The sequence below is a fragment of the Copadichromis virginalis genome, linkage group LG11, assembly GCF_057382275.1.
Source record: "Copadichromis virginalis isolate Kocher_CV1m ecotype Utaka linkage group LG11, C_Virginalis_male_GT1.1, whole genome shotgun sequence".
Taxonomy (NCBI): domain Eukaryota; kingdom Metazoa; phylum Chordata; class Actinopteri; order Cichliformes; family Cichlidae; genus Copadichromis; species Copadichromis virginalis.
Genome location: NC_140628.1, coordinates 17400387 through 17415773, shown reverse-complemented (window position 1 = coordinate 17415773; position 15387 = coordinate 17400387). Strand labels below are relative to the sequence as shown.

General features: G+C 38.3%; 1 long non-coding RNA gene across 1 annotated transcript; it reads left to right on the top strand.

The window, feature by feature from the left end:
* Nucleotides 1–220: 220 nt before the first annotated feature.
* LOC146698317 (uncharacterized) lies at nucleotides 221–1125 on the top strand. The gene is made up of 2 exons (XR_014922898.1): nucleotides 221–288; nucleotides 877–1125. It is a non-coding gene; the product is annotated as an uncharacterized LOC146698317 (long non-coding RNA).
* Nucleotides 1126–15387: the final 14262 nt, after the last annotated feature.

Genomic DNA, 15387 nt, shown 5'->3' with positions numbered 1-15387 from the left:
GTTAATTTTACTCTAAGTAGAGTCACATTCTTTTAATGTAACTCTGAGGTGTAAAATGATAGTAGTTAAACTCGAATGTTAAAAATGAGTGTTTCTCTGTCAAATCTGGAGGTGTTACAATGGAAACATTAACTCTTGACCTCTTAACTCTGAACTCCTAGAGGGGCTATGACACCAACAGAGTAAATTGACAGACTCCGCCCCCAGCACCATAGGCTCCAATCGAAGCTGAAGTGAAGCCGTTTCAGAACATTTTGCTCTACATATTTGAGTTGTTTGCCATGCTTGGTAAGTCATTTTTTCAAAGATTGTTTCAATTATTATTATGACCTTTTACTTCTGTGGCTCTTTGGAGTTGAGACAAAGCTGTGTGAAAGGCATTAGCCATGTTGCTTGGTGATAGCATAATATTCTGTCTTAGCTAGCTGAAAGGTATTGTTTGCGGGCAAATACCACAGCCTTGAAAAAAAGCTTGCATGTGAATTTTCAGTCAAACCTTTGGTCAAATACACCTAAAACAATGTCTAGAATGTGAAATGTTGGTATAATGGTGCTACTTGAAGCCTGAAAACGATCGCCCATTAAAAAAAAAACGAGCATACAGCAGTAGCAGATGTCCTGACTGGATTCTACGTTAGCATTTAGATCCCTCCAGAGTTTTGTGTACACGGTTTAGGTAAAAATTAAAAAGGTTGAGGTTTTACATTTAGTTCAGTATTACCTGTTGCCTGTGTCTTTGTCTTTTGGGAAAATACTTTACACAAGTAATGGCTCAAAGAGGATTCCTTTTTTTTTTTTTTACTGTGCTGCAATTGTTTACTGGATTATTTGTGCCATTAATTAGTGTCAACTAATTTTTATTCAATCTCCGCACAGGATATGCTTGTGAAGATGGAATATGGGGGAGAGCAGAAATGCGTTGAAGTTCCACAAAGGGATGAATGAAGGACATGCATATTGTATTGAAGAAATAAGTGTTGAGAATGCTGTTATTTGCATTTACCATGTCAGACCTTTTGATAAACAAAATTCTAATGAAAGTGAGAACATGTATACTGTTACATCTTTCAGAAAATGTTTTGAAATTGTGGTGCACAGTTCAGAATAAATGTTTTTCAAAAACCATTGCGTCTTTTAGTAAATGTTTATTTCCAAAAGAAATTTCTAGAAGTTCAGAACAGTAAAATTCCCGCTTTTTAGAATGAATTAGAAGATAACTCTTACGTAGTTAAACTAAAATACTCTTTGAGAGTTAATATATAAACTCTTAACACCAAGTGTTAAATTATCAACTCCAGACAGATTTGGTGTTTAACACTAAATCAGAGTTAACGTACCAACTCTCCAAAAAGAGTTAAATTAACACTCTCTGGTGTGGACCCATATAGACACTTTAATAGTGTTGAAATCAAATCCGACAGTGTTAATTTGGACATGCTGGATTTACTTGGAAAAAAAAAAAGTATCCTCATTGATAAGAAAAATATATACACTACACTACACACTCGCCCCATCTGACTGCCAGCACTGCATCTTGTCTACAGCACAAACAACACTTTTAGTGTTTGCAGCCCAGTTACACCAATGGTGATACTACATTAAAGGGATGACCTGGATTCAGTTACAACCCACCTTTTCAATAAACCATCACCACATGAAAACAAATGAGCCAACAAACAAGAGAAATTGATCAGAGTCAGATCAGCATATTTTAAAGGATTTTAACCAAAAACACTCCTACTGAGTGTATATGCTGATCACCCTACATCAGAATGCCCTTCAAAGATGCAATCTGTAGTTTCTTAAGAATTGCAGCTATTTAGGGTTGCTGTCTTGCATCCTGCAATCAGAAACTCTTGCTATTTCTTCAAGGAAATGTTACAGACATGGTTTTCTGGCTTTGCTGCCAATACTGTAGCTGCTGCGATGAGCTGATAGAGAGGAACAGAGACACTTCTGTTTCAAAACATTAATCCTAACCTGACCATCACCTGCCAGCACACTACAGAGCCTCATTTCCTGTGTGGAGATTTGCCGACGGGAGTAAAAGCGGAGCGACATGCTGCAGACTACATGCTGCAGAAAAAAGAATTTGTCATCACAGCAGTATGTTTTTTTTTAATCTACTATAGCACATGTTTAATTTTTTTTTTAAGCTGACAGTAGTTTAACCCATTTGTACACATAATGACCCCAGCAATAAATACTCTAACAGGCTAGAGAGAACCATTCTGTTTCTTGTTCCACCTATTCAGTCAACTCCAGGTTTTTCTGTCATCACCCACAAGTGTTGAAGTCTTTCAACAGAACAATAGAGTTCCTTTTTTGAATTCCATCCAGAACACTGCCTCGAGACTTCACAGGGGCCAAATATTTTGAGGTACTGTTCAGTCTATAAGAACATACAGCATTCATAATCTCCCCATATAATCACACATAAATGACTCTCTCATATTCAGGAAAGTATCTAAACACAGTGGGAGTTTGTGAACACTACTGGCCAAACCCAGCTTGTACCTTCATGTGTTCCATTCTTGAAAAGAGTCCAGGCACTCTCCAGGAATTTAGTGCTAGGAACTAGAGATGGCACGATACCACTTTTTTATGTCCGATACCGATACCATAAATTTGGATATCTGCCGATACCGATATGAAGCCGATATAGTGTATTTTTAATCAATAAAACTGTTTTTTTTAATATCTTGCTGTTTTTGTATAAGTTCATACTCAAGTTAAAAAACAAAACAAAACACTAAAACTATTCTGTTATACCTGTATGCAAAAAATACACAGCACCCAAATATTTCATAGTTCAGCAATACTGATCAAACCTACTCCATCCTCCCTATTCTGGTATTTTAAAGAGTAAGAAACCTAAATAATAGGGTTCTAAAACTCCCAGCAAAAGAAAAAAAAAAGATGGGGAAACACCCACCCTCCACCTCATGATGCTTAATCAACATAATCAACATGATGCTTAATCAACATAATCAACTATAATTTGATGCAGTGTGAAAAAAATGCACAGAAATCAATTATTTTTCAAGAATAATTAAATAGATTCAACATCTTTCTTCAACAGAATTGCAGACTGCACAGATGGTACCTTCCCAAAGGAAAAAGTACTACAGCTTACTAGGATATGAGCCGATTTTTGAGAAAAAATTTACGTCAGTATCGGACCGATACGTAATATCGGATCGGTCCATCTCTACTAGGAACTGTGCAATGCTTACATGCATTAATTCTAACTGTAACCTAAATGGTGATATTCATTGTCATTAGAAACAATTTGTGATGCAGGAGTCATCAAGCCTAAGTCACTGCCTGGACCTCCTAATCAATTATTTCTTGTTATGTCAAGTGTGTGGCAGTTTTATATCTGCCCTTCTGTTGAAAAATTCTAAAATTGTTCAGCATAATATGCACAGGGCAATGTTTCAAGTAGCTATACAGTCAACTCAGAATTTATATTATTATTTGTTTTTTATCTTATCTTTTTTATCTGTATTTGTATATTTTTGTATATTTTTGTTTTGGGTTTTTTTTTTTCACTTTTTTTGGCTCTCATGAAAAATTTTGACTACCAAAAAAAAACATTTTTATTGTGGAATAGGTTCTTGAGCCATCCCTCATTTCTTTATATTTTGTTTCCAAGAAGCCAGACTTAAAATTTTCCAGTGATCTTGAGCAATAGCTGTAGAGATTATGTGAAGGTCTTTCAAAGTTTTTTTGGACATTGACTGCTTTTTCACTTACTATAATTTAGGTCCTTGTACCTAACCGTTTTGTCACAAACAACGCTTTGTCACTCTTTTATTATTGCTTTTCCTGTATTCACAACTTTAGATCATTTTAAATTTGCTCACCAAATTAGCTGAAGTGCAGAACATCAGTGATTGGTAGTGACATTCCTCATACGATTTTTAAAAAAATACATTATTACTGGAGAAAGCAATTTTTATTTTATAAGCTTACTATTATCTAAAATATTATTTTGGGTGTAACCGATTGATCTTTTCAATATCTTAACATTTGAAAACTCAGTTATACTGTACTATATACTATATGCTATACTATATACAGTTAGGTCCATATATATTGGACATTTTACAGTAATATTGGAGGGGATTTCTCTAAGGAATGTCCCTCTTTTTGAAGTGACGCTGAGGACCAGGGAGGGGTGTGTCTGCTGAGGCAGCTGGGAAGCTGTCCAGAGCAGTCAAGGTGCCAAACAGGAAGCTCTGTGGCAGAGCTGCCGTGAAGAAAAGCATCTAGTGGTTGACACCCTGTAAATATAAACTGATGCACTATAACCGAATGTTGTGTGGGTCCATGGTGTGTCACATGAGGGTATTCACATTCAAACTGAATGAAGAGTTTAAGAGTTTCAGCTACTTAACATGTGCCACCCTCTTGTTAAAAGGACCAAAAGTAAATGGTCGAATGACTTAAAGGCTATTTCATGGGAAGGTGTGGGCAGTTCCTTCATTATGTCATTATCAGTTCAGCAGATAAAGGCCTGGAATTGATTTGAGGTGTGGCGTTTGAATTTGGAAGATTTTGCTGAGAACAGACAACATCCAGTCAAAGGAGATCTTCATGCAGGTAAAACAAGCCATCCTTAAATGTACAGTTTGGTAAATCCTGATAAAGAAATAGAGCACAGGTGAACTCAGCAACACACCTGGATGTCCACGGAAGACAACAGTGGTGGATGATTGCAGAATCATTTCCATGGTGGAGAGAAACCCGTTCACAACAGCCAACCAAGTGAACAACACTCTCCAGGATGTAGGCATATCAATATTCAAGTCTACCATAAAGAGAAGACTGCGTGAAAATAAATACAGAGGGTTCTCTGCAAGGTGCAGTGCGACCAAAGAATAGAAAGGCTAGACTGGACTTTGCTAAAAACATTTTTTTTAAAAAGGCAGCACAGTTGTGGAAATACATTCTTTGGACAGATGAAACCAAGATCAACCTCTTCCAAAATGATGGCAAGAAAAAAGTATGAAGAAGGTGTGGAACAGCTCATGATCCGAAGTGTACCACATCATCTGTAAAACACGGCGGAGGCAGTGTGCTGGCTTGAGCGTGGATGGCTGCCAGTGGCACTGGGCACTAGTGTTTACTGTGGTGTGACACAGTGGGCACTAGTGTTTACTGTGGTGTGACACAGGACAGAAGCAGCCGAATGAATTCTGAGGTGTTTGGAAACATACTGTCAGCTCAAATCCAGCTAAATGCAGTTAAATTGATTGTTAAAAAATGTTTTAGCTCTTCACATTTTTATGCAGTCCTTTTGTTCAACCCACTGAATTAAAGCTGAAAGTCTGCATTTCAGCTGCATCTGAGTTGTTTCATTTAAAATTCATTGTGGTAATGTTCAGAACCAAAATTAGACAAAAGTTGTTTCTGTCCAAAAATCTATGGACCTAACTGTAATTCTAGTAGCATGGTGGATATAGTTAGTTCTGTTGTTGTTATCAAGCACTACTAGGGTTATGCTTCATTTGTTTTTATGAATTCAAGGATTCAAGAAGCTTTATTTGTCATTCGCATCACATGTTAACATGAGGTGGAATGAAATTATGTACACACGGTCCCAAAGAGCACAGGAACTCACCATGTATCCTGCCTTCAATCTTTAATAAATTATAGTGTTATTTGCCCCTACTTTTGAAAGCACATGAAATTACCATAAATATGCTTACAATCACAGTAGTAAATAAGATCTTGTAACCTGATATTGTCAGAAGTAGCATTATTGCTGGCTCAACTCCTGCTGCTACCATCACAGCGCACTTTTTGCTACTACTAAAAATAACACTACCAGCAGCTTTGAATTCACAGGCGCTGGCACATCATCCTAACCCTCTCACTTCGGCATCCATATAAAGCTCTGGCTTCCCACTTGACTGGCTGATGATGACTTACAGCATCCTAGATTCCCAGACACCAGAGCTGGCCAGCAAGGAGGAAAAGAGGGTGCAGGCTGAGATGCCAGCTAGCTGGATCGGGGCATCTGTTCTGGATGATTTAGGCAAAGGCCTCGACTCTGCAGCCACGAACAAATCACTGCTTCTCTCCTTTTTAAAGACGGACCATTTGCTTTCCTTATTCCACTGCTAACAGACAGGAGCTGTTCAATCCAAACCTAAAGACATCATATTTAACCTCTGTAGACCTTGCTGTGGCTGCAGTATTGGATGACGCTTGCAATGACGTCAGTGGTAACAGTGAGGATGGGTAATGAGATGGAATGTATCGCCAAGGATAGGTATTTATTCAAATGTAATGTGCCAACCCTCAATCTGGAAGCTTATATGATGGTGGTGTCTGTGGTTTAATGTCTGCAGTCTCAAACCAGGGTTATTAATCTCCAGGGACTATGCTTAGCCCTGAGGGACAAGGATCTGGGTATGGAAATGGGTCCATTCATGACTTACCATATATGAGCTTGGTTCATTGGTGGAAGAAAGAAAATTAACCACAATCTTACTCATTCCCTCTGTACCAATTAAGTTCAACTTACTTCCCCTTTTCTTACAAATACCTCAGCTTTTCCAATATGTATATACCACAGTCCAAGTTTTTTTCTACCAACTGGTCTAATTGTAATTCAGGCCTCTTGTCTCTCCTGGTTTACCCTCAGAACATTCAGGTAGACTTGCAGACTCTGCTACTTTAAGGATTTGATACCATTCCAGCCATGTATCAAAACAAAATAAGAACCATAAGAGTGTTGAGGCGTGAGTGCAAAAGAGTCGAGAAACGTAATAGTTCTGGGTTGTTATCCCGGTTGCTTAGACCTCTAAAAGGAAAAATAGCCCAATTTGGGCTAAAAGGAAATCGTACCAGCCTTGATCTTGGACTGAATCATTACCTCCACAACAAATCAAATTTGCATCAATGATTATTTTCCAAGGGAAGAGAAAATTCTTGCACAAAGTTTCCAGAGGTATAAACAGCAATTATTGACAAGCTTTCACCACAAAGGTAACCTAACCCTTCTGAAGAGCATGCAGCGTTCAGCATGTGATATGTATTACTTATCCAAATCTTTACGAGTGTTGCATTGCTGCATGATACAGTGGGCTTAATGTGAGCAGGCAGTGGCAATTGAGATTATTGAGCTGTACTAAAGTGTCTCAGTTGCCAAAGAGAAGGTAAACTTTATTGGATCTTGCAAAATTTGATAGCTTAAAGAAGAACTTGATCTGCCCTTTCTGTCTGCTGTGGTGTTGTTGATGCTCCTCTGGACGTGCTGATACACAGCTACAATATCCAGACTGGTGTCATTTAAGTAATTCTGCCTAAAGCCAGTGTGATGATGATATTTGAAGAAGGTGGTTTGAACTTTTGCACTGTGTTATTCAGTGGTGGAAAAAGAGCCACTGCTCAGAAAAGCAGCAATTTAACAAGAAAAAATCAGTTAAAGGCAAAAAGGGATACTCTTATAATTGGACTTGATAAATTATAAATTATATGACAATATGAAATGATAAAACAATGACAATAGTAACTGACATTTTGCAAAAAATGGACTGGCAATACATAAATAAGCATACGCATAATTTATGCTTGGGGCAGGGTTAGGGGTTACATGCCATCTGATCATAAAATACTGAGTCACATTTCAGTTTAAATATTGAATATTAGTGCTTGTTGCTAGTCGCAGGAGCCAGTCAGCTATTATTGGACATGCCAGACATTTTACAGTAAGTTGATCAACTATATTAAAATGTAACAATTTAATATCTTCACACTTCAAGCCTTACACAAAATGTTAGCTTACCATTATTTGATGATATAGTGTGATTGTCGTTGACTCGCAATAGCAAACTGCTAAAACATGAGTGGTGGTGCTGGTGTGTTTTGGGGCTTTTATAACTGAATTATTTCACCAATAAATTCTCCAGCTGTAACACTGATCCAGTCACATGTTAGCATCTGCAACGATGCATTGAATGCATGCATTCATCCACAAAGAACACACATCATTCCACTGTGAGTGTGATGTTACATTCTGCATTTATAAGACAGGGAAGTAACTGCATAGCGACATACACTGAAAAAAAGGGATTGTCCATCTCTTGGATTTATGTGAGCGTCTTGCGTGTATTCAACACAACTCCCTCATGCTTTAAAGTTAAGTGTAACTATATTGTGCAGAAACTACATGATATGCAGAGAGGGAATATTAAATTGTTCATATCATGTTCGAGTGAAGTAAGTCAACAATATAGAAATGTTAAATCTCGCAACACCGCACATGATTTCACGCTTTGGATCGTGGTTTGAGGAAGGCATCCATGTCAGTCAATTCGAGCAGCAGCCTTTACTTTTTTGGTATACCAAAAAAAGAAAATTGGGTGGTTGTTACATTTACAAAAGTCTAACTTGTAATTTGAACAAAATAATTTCATGTTTCTATGGTGAATGTAATTAAATCATGTAGGATCTATATGAAATTCAACAACTTAATTTGTTCTTGTTGAGATGACATGATACAATCTAGTAAGAGTGGTTAGTTGCTGGACTCATGAAATTCACAAGATCACATGAGATTTCAAACTGCAGGAAAATCACTGGCGTTATAAGAGGCAGACAACTAGACACACACCACATGTATGCTATCGCCTTGCCTTTTAATGTGGTTTAGCCTGTCAAGGACAAAAACGTACAGATTTCAAGCCTCAAGTTTCATCTGGATTGGTGGCGTGTTGGTTAGTGTTGTTGCCTCACAGCAAGAACGCCCTGGGTTCAAATCCACAATCTAGCTAGTTGACAGTGGGTATTCTGGCTTCTCCCCACAGTTAAAAGTCATGTAGTTATTTGAGTTAGGTTAATTGGTGATTCCAAATTGCCCATGAATGTAAGTGCAAATGGTTGTATGTCTCTGTGATAGACTGGTGAGCTGTCCAGAGTGTACCCTGCCTCGTAACCGATCACTTCAGGGTTATGCCCCCGCAACCTGGATAAAGATAGTAGTCGTTGTAAATCCATTCAATTTTTATGTTAACCAGACCCTAGACTTTGTTGAACGTATGTAGTATTTAAATGACCAAGTAGTATCGGGGTAAAAGTTATTGAATAGTGTTGGAATAAAATGACAAAATATTGAAGGATTAAAATATTCCAAGAGCTCAACTTACTTCATCTAAACATGTTTCAATCACGTTTTATCAACACAAAATGCACAGGTTTATTGAATATGAATAAGTTAACTGAGTTTAACTGAGTACTACTGAATTAAGTAAATCCAACATGGTCTTTTTTTTTCAGTGTAGGTACTTTGCTTTTATATAGTAATAAAACCAGAACAGAGCTGTGGTTGTGCTCAGACTGATTGCAATATGTAAACAATCTAGTCACCAAATGGGAAAAAATTCAACGCAATCACTGGGCAACCACCAGTTTGTCATAGACAGGGAGGTTGCTGTCCTATTTTTCATATAGTGTGAGTAAGCCATAACATAATCCTCTTCTATGTTTTTTTGTTTGTCAAATGCTGTGTTAAGGTTATAATGTGCAATCTTAAAGGTAATAGTGGATACATGCAAAAGTACAATAGTTTCAATAGTTTCACAAATGTTGGGGAGTTTATTGACATTATTTATACAATTATATTGCATTTAGTGGAATAAACTGTTGTTCTTAAAACCATCATCGCAGCCTTACTAGCTATAGAAGCATTCTTGATCAAGAACAATTGTTTATTATGTTTGTTTGTTGCCTTTCAGCATATTTGTTGAGTTACTTCCTCTGCAAGGTTTGATAACTGATGAATAATTAAAAGTTTACAAAGCGGATCACTGCCAGTACTGATTGAAATACATTATGCTTTTTGCACAGATCAACACAATTTGCAATGTAAAATGTGACAGTGGAAGAAGTATCTCCATAATCTGTTTTCATGTGAAAGATCCCACTTTGACCTCAGAGGAATATGTGCTGAAATTAGACTCTGTGGTTTGGCTCTGCCAAAAACCTTCAAACTTTGGCCAACACTAATACCGAGGGAAGGTCACGGGGGCAAGTGCAATTTAGCTGATCAACTTTGTCATTTAATATAGGAAATGTACTGATTTATATGCAAGAATTTACACCTACTGTTTATTAGATTTGGGGAATCATAAAGTTGCATGCACACTTTTAACTTTAACATGGCCACTGGAAATCAGATTTAACAAGTACTATTAGTGACTCCCAAAATATATGCATGTTTTAGTGTTTCTGAAATGGAGAAATGCATAATTAAAACTTTTGGCTGTTCGAAGTCCAGATGAACAAAGAGTCCATTAAAATGCTGCCATAGGTAATGGATTTTTTTTTTTTTTACTCTGGCAAGCATTCTAACTATTCATTTTTGATGAGGACCCAACTCATAAACCAAGTACTTTTATTTTGTTTTTCAGTTTTTCTATTAGTCTGCTGGCAACGCCCCACTGCTTCAAGCTTTCTCTCTGTGATCTGTTACTTACTTTATGCTGTTTTCAAGGACAAAGAATCCTCCACCAGTAGAACTTTACTCCCAATTATCATTAAAAAAAAATCTTACCTTAAAGTACTGTTGGAAACTGGCTCCACAATTTACATATGTAAGAACTGGATGAATAAACGAGTCTGTCAGGTTTACACAAAACTACGTAAATGTCTGAGAAATATCACAGTAACTGCCAACTAACTGGAGAAGCACTTTGTCATTGTGCTGTGGCTCATGTTGCATGACATCCAACTGCAGTGGAACAGGGTTTCTAGTGCTGTCTGGGAGATAGAGACTGAATGGAACCCATCACTATTACCTTGAATGTTTGAGGTCAACCATTTGCCATACTCCTCTCTCTCTGCAAGCAGATGGTAGCATTGCTAGTCTGCCAAGTTTGTGCTGACAAGAATGCGTTTGTGTGACCAAAGTATCCATTGGTGTACATATGTGTACGTGACCACACATAAAATTGTACGCGGCAATAATATGCTAGAGTTGATTTTTATTCATCGTGAAAACCTACTCAAAAATTCCCCCTGTTGTCCACAAACAAGAGTGTACTGGTGTGTTTTCATGTCTATTACAAATCCTGTCACAGGGAAAGGGTGTGATGGGTTTTGACTGGATGGATGTAAAAGGAAGATGTACTGTAACCTTAGAAAATACAAAATGAGATTCAGGCAAATAGTGTGAAGTAGATAATACAAAGGGAGTTAGTGGACCACATTGCATATCAGTATATCCTGCAGTCGGGGTTCTGAGTTTCTCACTGCCATAATTAGCATGTATCAGGAAACTGCAAGCGCCGTCAGGGCAGAGCCTGATCTTCAACAGGTAACAAAGGCAGTGATGAGTAGTCAGGCTTGTAGCCTCCATTTCTACCTTTACATGTTTCAGAAGTTCAAGATCTGATTTCCTTTGTTTGCAGCTTAACTTTGTGTTCACATGTAAAAACACTAAAAGAAAGACTGTACGTGTGTCCTCATTAGGATTCACATTTGTTTTATTGTGTGGAACTGTAGCCTAATGTTTATACTGTTAACTGGTAATTATTTGACAATGCATTTCAGGTCATTTTAGGAGTAAGCAACATATGGATTTACTTTTAAGAAAAGTAATGAATACTGCGTATTAGAGTACATTTCTTGAGTAACGACCCCAAGACTGATGGTCAGCCACCCTATAAGCAGTGGAATGGACAAGCTATCATGAGAATAAATTAAACCACACACAAGTGCAGCTCTTATGGGCTCAGATGGATGTAATTAATAACGATACTACTGGTCATGCCTTAAAGCAAGATCCTTGGCCTAGCGCATCATAATGCAACAGGTAGGTAGGTAACAGCAGTTAGCAGTCGAGCATTCATTTAGGACCCATGAAGAAATCATTTATTGTGTCCTTAATTTACAATGAGTAGGAAAGCACCTGGGTCATTTATAAGCTAATATGCCATGAATTCCACTTCCATAGTGCTCCATAGAAGCCTAAAGTTTGTGCAAAGCTAAGGCTGTTATCCTAGCTTAGCACAAACACAAAAAACAGCTTCCATGAGTTCCTAGTGCCCCGTGGGTTTCTCACAGGCAATTAGGGAAGATCAGGCTATGTCACAGATGGCATATAACCCCTCCCTGCCCCCAAACTAACCATTTGCAACATAAAAATGAAACATTTTGGAAAAAAGTCTATAAATTCTTGATAATAATTTGTAATATGTAATATGGTTGAACTTTCCAAGTATTTCAATGAGTGTCCAATAAAGTTTGGTTTAAGGCTCTACTAATATACAATACATGACTGCGATAAAATGCAGTATTTGAATGACAGGCATTACACTGTTGACATGATATATAGGTACTCAAACTCAAGAGAAGGAAGTGCTCAAACACCACTAAAGCTGCAATGTGAAGGAATATGTGTGTCCCATTGTTCCCAGTTGGAATGAGGTTTGGCAAAGTGCCTTGGAACTCCTCTGAGACCAGAACTGTAGCACAGTAATGTTTACCATTCCTGGATGGCAGCGCAGACACAAATATGATGTCTCACAATGCCTATGGAATCAAAGAACATGTTATTGCTTGTTTGCATTCATAAAAGCATGTAAAGCTTTGCCTGTGCAGCCTCCCCAGCTTCCACATATATTTCCAATCTCTGCTGCATCACTCTCAGAGTATAAAATATCCTTTTGTGGTTGCCATTAACATTCACCCAGGAAGCTCAATCAGTAGCCAATTCTGGTTTTCCCTCCTTTTTGTAATTAGGCCCCAGACCTTGTTTGGGGTAGGCTTGTGCATTCTGGCTGAGAAGACATGCTGAGAGGGGATTTGTGGTTTGGGAAGCCTGGGCTGGAAAGAACAACTGTCTGCTGGAGCCAACGACTTGCCCCCTCTCCGATTTGACACATGCCCTACACTGTGACAGACTTTGCAGACAGGATACAGCCTCAACATGTGCACAGTCGAGACCTCTGCCAGAGAGCCTGGAGCTGAGAAGCCAGCGCAACAACCAGAAAGGAGTGCGGAGGCCGCAGAATATCCTCTGGAAGAAGATAGCAGCAGTCTGGAGCCTCCTGGTCAAGAGGCTTTGGAGTACAAGCATCGCCTGAGGCCAGTAGTTTTAATTCCACGGGCAAAAGTTCCTCATATTGTTGAAATTACCACATAGTCTCGCTTGCATGTGTGCGCAAACTCAAGCTGACACAAAGGCATGCCTGCACATTGTCCACACATTCATAATCACACTTTCATAACCACACATTCTCGTCTTCTTTCCCTCTCTCACACACTCACATGCTTTTCTCAGGGATGTTCTCTTGCCTTGAGAGGAAATTATTTCCCAGCATTGATGCCCTTGGAGAAAAAATTAACTTTGCATTCATACCTGTGCAATTGTGTACAGGAAAAATAAAACAGAACCAACAAGGAGACATTGTGCAATAGGAGCCAGAGAAAAAAAGTTTTTCCAGATTACACCACTAGTTCATAAGCAATGCTTGCAATGTATTATGTATTGCAATCCCTTCAGTTTTAAATGTAACCATCTTACCTCTTTATCAGCATGTATTGAAGCAGTTCTTGACTATGTTATGCAAATGGGTGAATGAGATGCTTTCAGCTGGATCTAAGTAAAAAAAATAAAAACTGCTTTGATGAATATACGCGTGTCAAACATTGTGCACAAAATGAATTTCATTGCGAAAACAGCATTATATTGACATGACAAGCCAAGCAGATCTATGCAAATACCACAGAATTAAGGAAAGTCATTTATTGCAGTGTACACGTGTTAATATTCAAAGGTAACTGAGATGGAACAAAGCGCTCAAAGTTGCAGATTATTGTAAATTTGCTAACTGAGCCCCGGATGGGCCAACTGCATGAAAGACATCTCATTGCAGGTCTTTAAGTTAGGTACTACTTGACAGATCCATCTTAAGCAATCCAGCTACTTACTTCTTCTGCATCCCAAAAAGAAAAAAAGGAGCGGGTCAGGTCGTCCCTGCTCTTGGCCAAAACACTATCTCATCGCCAAGCCCGGCTGTGTGACTGGACAGGGCTGGATTTAGCACTGCATGCCTCATCCATCTTTGGCACTTCCAGTCTCTCTCCCTAAATCAGACAAAGATGGATGAATTTTCAGGAAACCTCACTCCTTCTTTCCATTCACTCCCTCACCTTGGGGAAGTTACCCTGCTGCACTTTTTGCATTTGTCTGCCCCTTACCTACACTCATATTTTTTTCTCGTCTCCTCTACTTTGATCTTGCACAGTCACTCTTCTTACAAACTCTTGTCCCAATCCCATGGTCTTTTCCACAGGCTAGCTCCTTGCCCTTTAGATGCAGTATAATATTATTCAACTTGTTAAAATACTAGACAACTTCAAACAGTTGTGCATGGTCAAAACTTTTCTTTACGGGTTGTTGCCAGAGAAATGTAGTTAACATTCTTGCATTTTAGCTCAAACCATTTTTTGACTTAATTTTGTTATGTAAACGTAACCAAACTGCAACTGAAAATAGAATAGAAAAGGGTCAATCTTGCTACGTGTGCCTGTGGCCTCCTGTGCCAACGGGCACAAGAATGGCATCAAGAACATTTGGCAGCATTATCTGGCATATTTCCATTTGCTAGTTAGCATCATATATATTGTATAGCTGTTGGGAACATCATTAGATCAGTGCTTAGTTATAATGAAAGTATGTGACAACTGATACTTCAAAATGAATGGGGCTATCCATTCAAGTGGTCAAGACTCAGGCTAAACACCAAAAATGTAAACCTCATAATGGTGTTACAGGAAAACTCGAGGGATCCCCAATGTCATTAAGCTTCATCCTCTGGGAACTCTCCGTGTTTTTGCAACATGTTGTTCCAGTTCTTCCAGCCAGTTACTATGTCAGTCCCAGTGTTGCAGTAGCAAAGGCCAGCGATCACCTGTGTCAGTGGGCTTATCGTGTGGGTATGATGAATATTTTAAAAAGAAAACGTCACAGCCAAAAAGCTAACTAAACCCCAACATTTTTATCTGCTTTTGTTTTAAAAAAAACTTGTGGGAATCATCCAGTGTCTATCATTGAAATCCATCCAAGAGTTTTACAAATATATTGTTCAAAGCGGGGGCAGTTGATGAGCATTGCCATTCAGAGTCATACACTTGGGTTACCAAAAGAAATTTTGTTAAAACTCTTAGGCGCATCTTTCAATCTTAGGGGGCACATTTTTCATATCTGACAGTGCTTTAATGGTTTACCAGCAAGCATCTTGCCTTTGCCCAAGCACTTGATGATCACAAAATAAAAAAACGTGTCCTGTAATAAAAGTAATATTACTTGAGAAATAACCTAATTCAATCTTTGTCATTCAGTGCAAGTGTTAATTGTAAATCACTGTC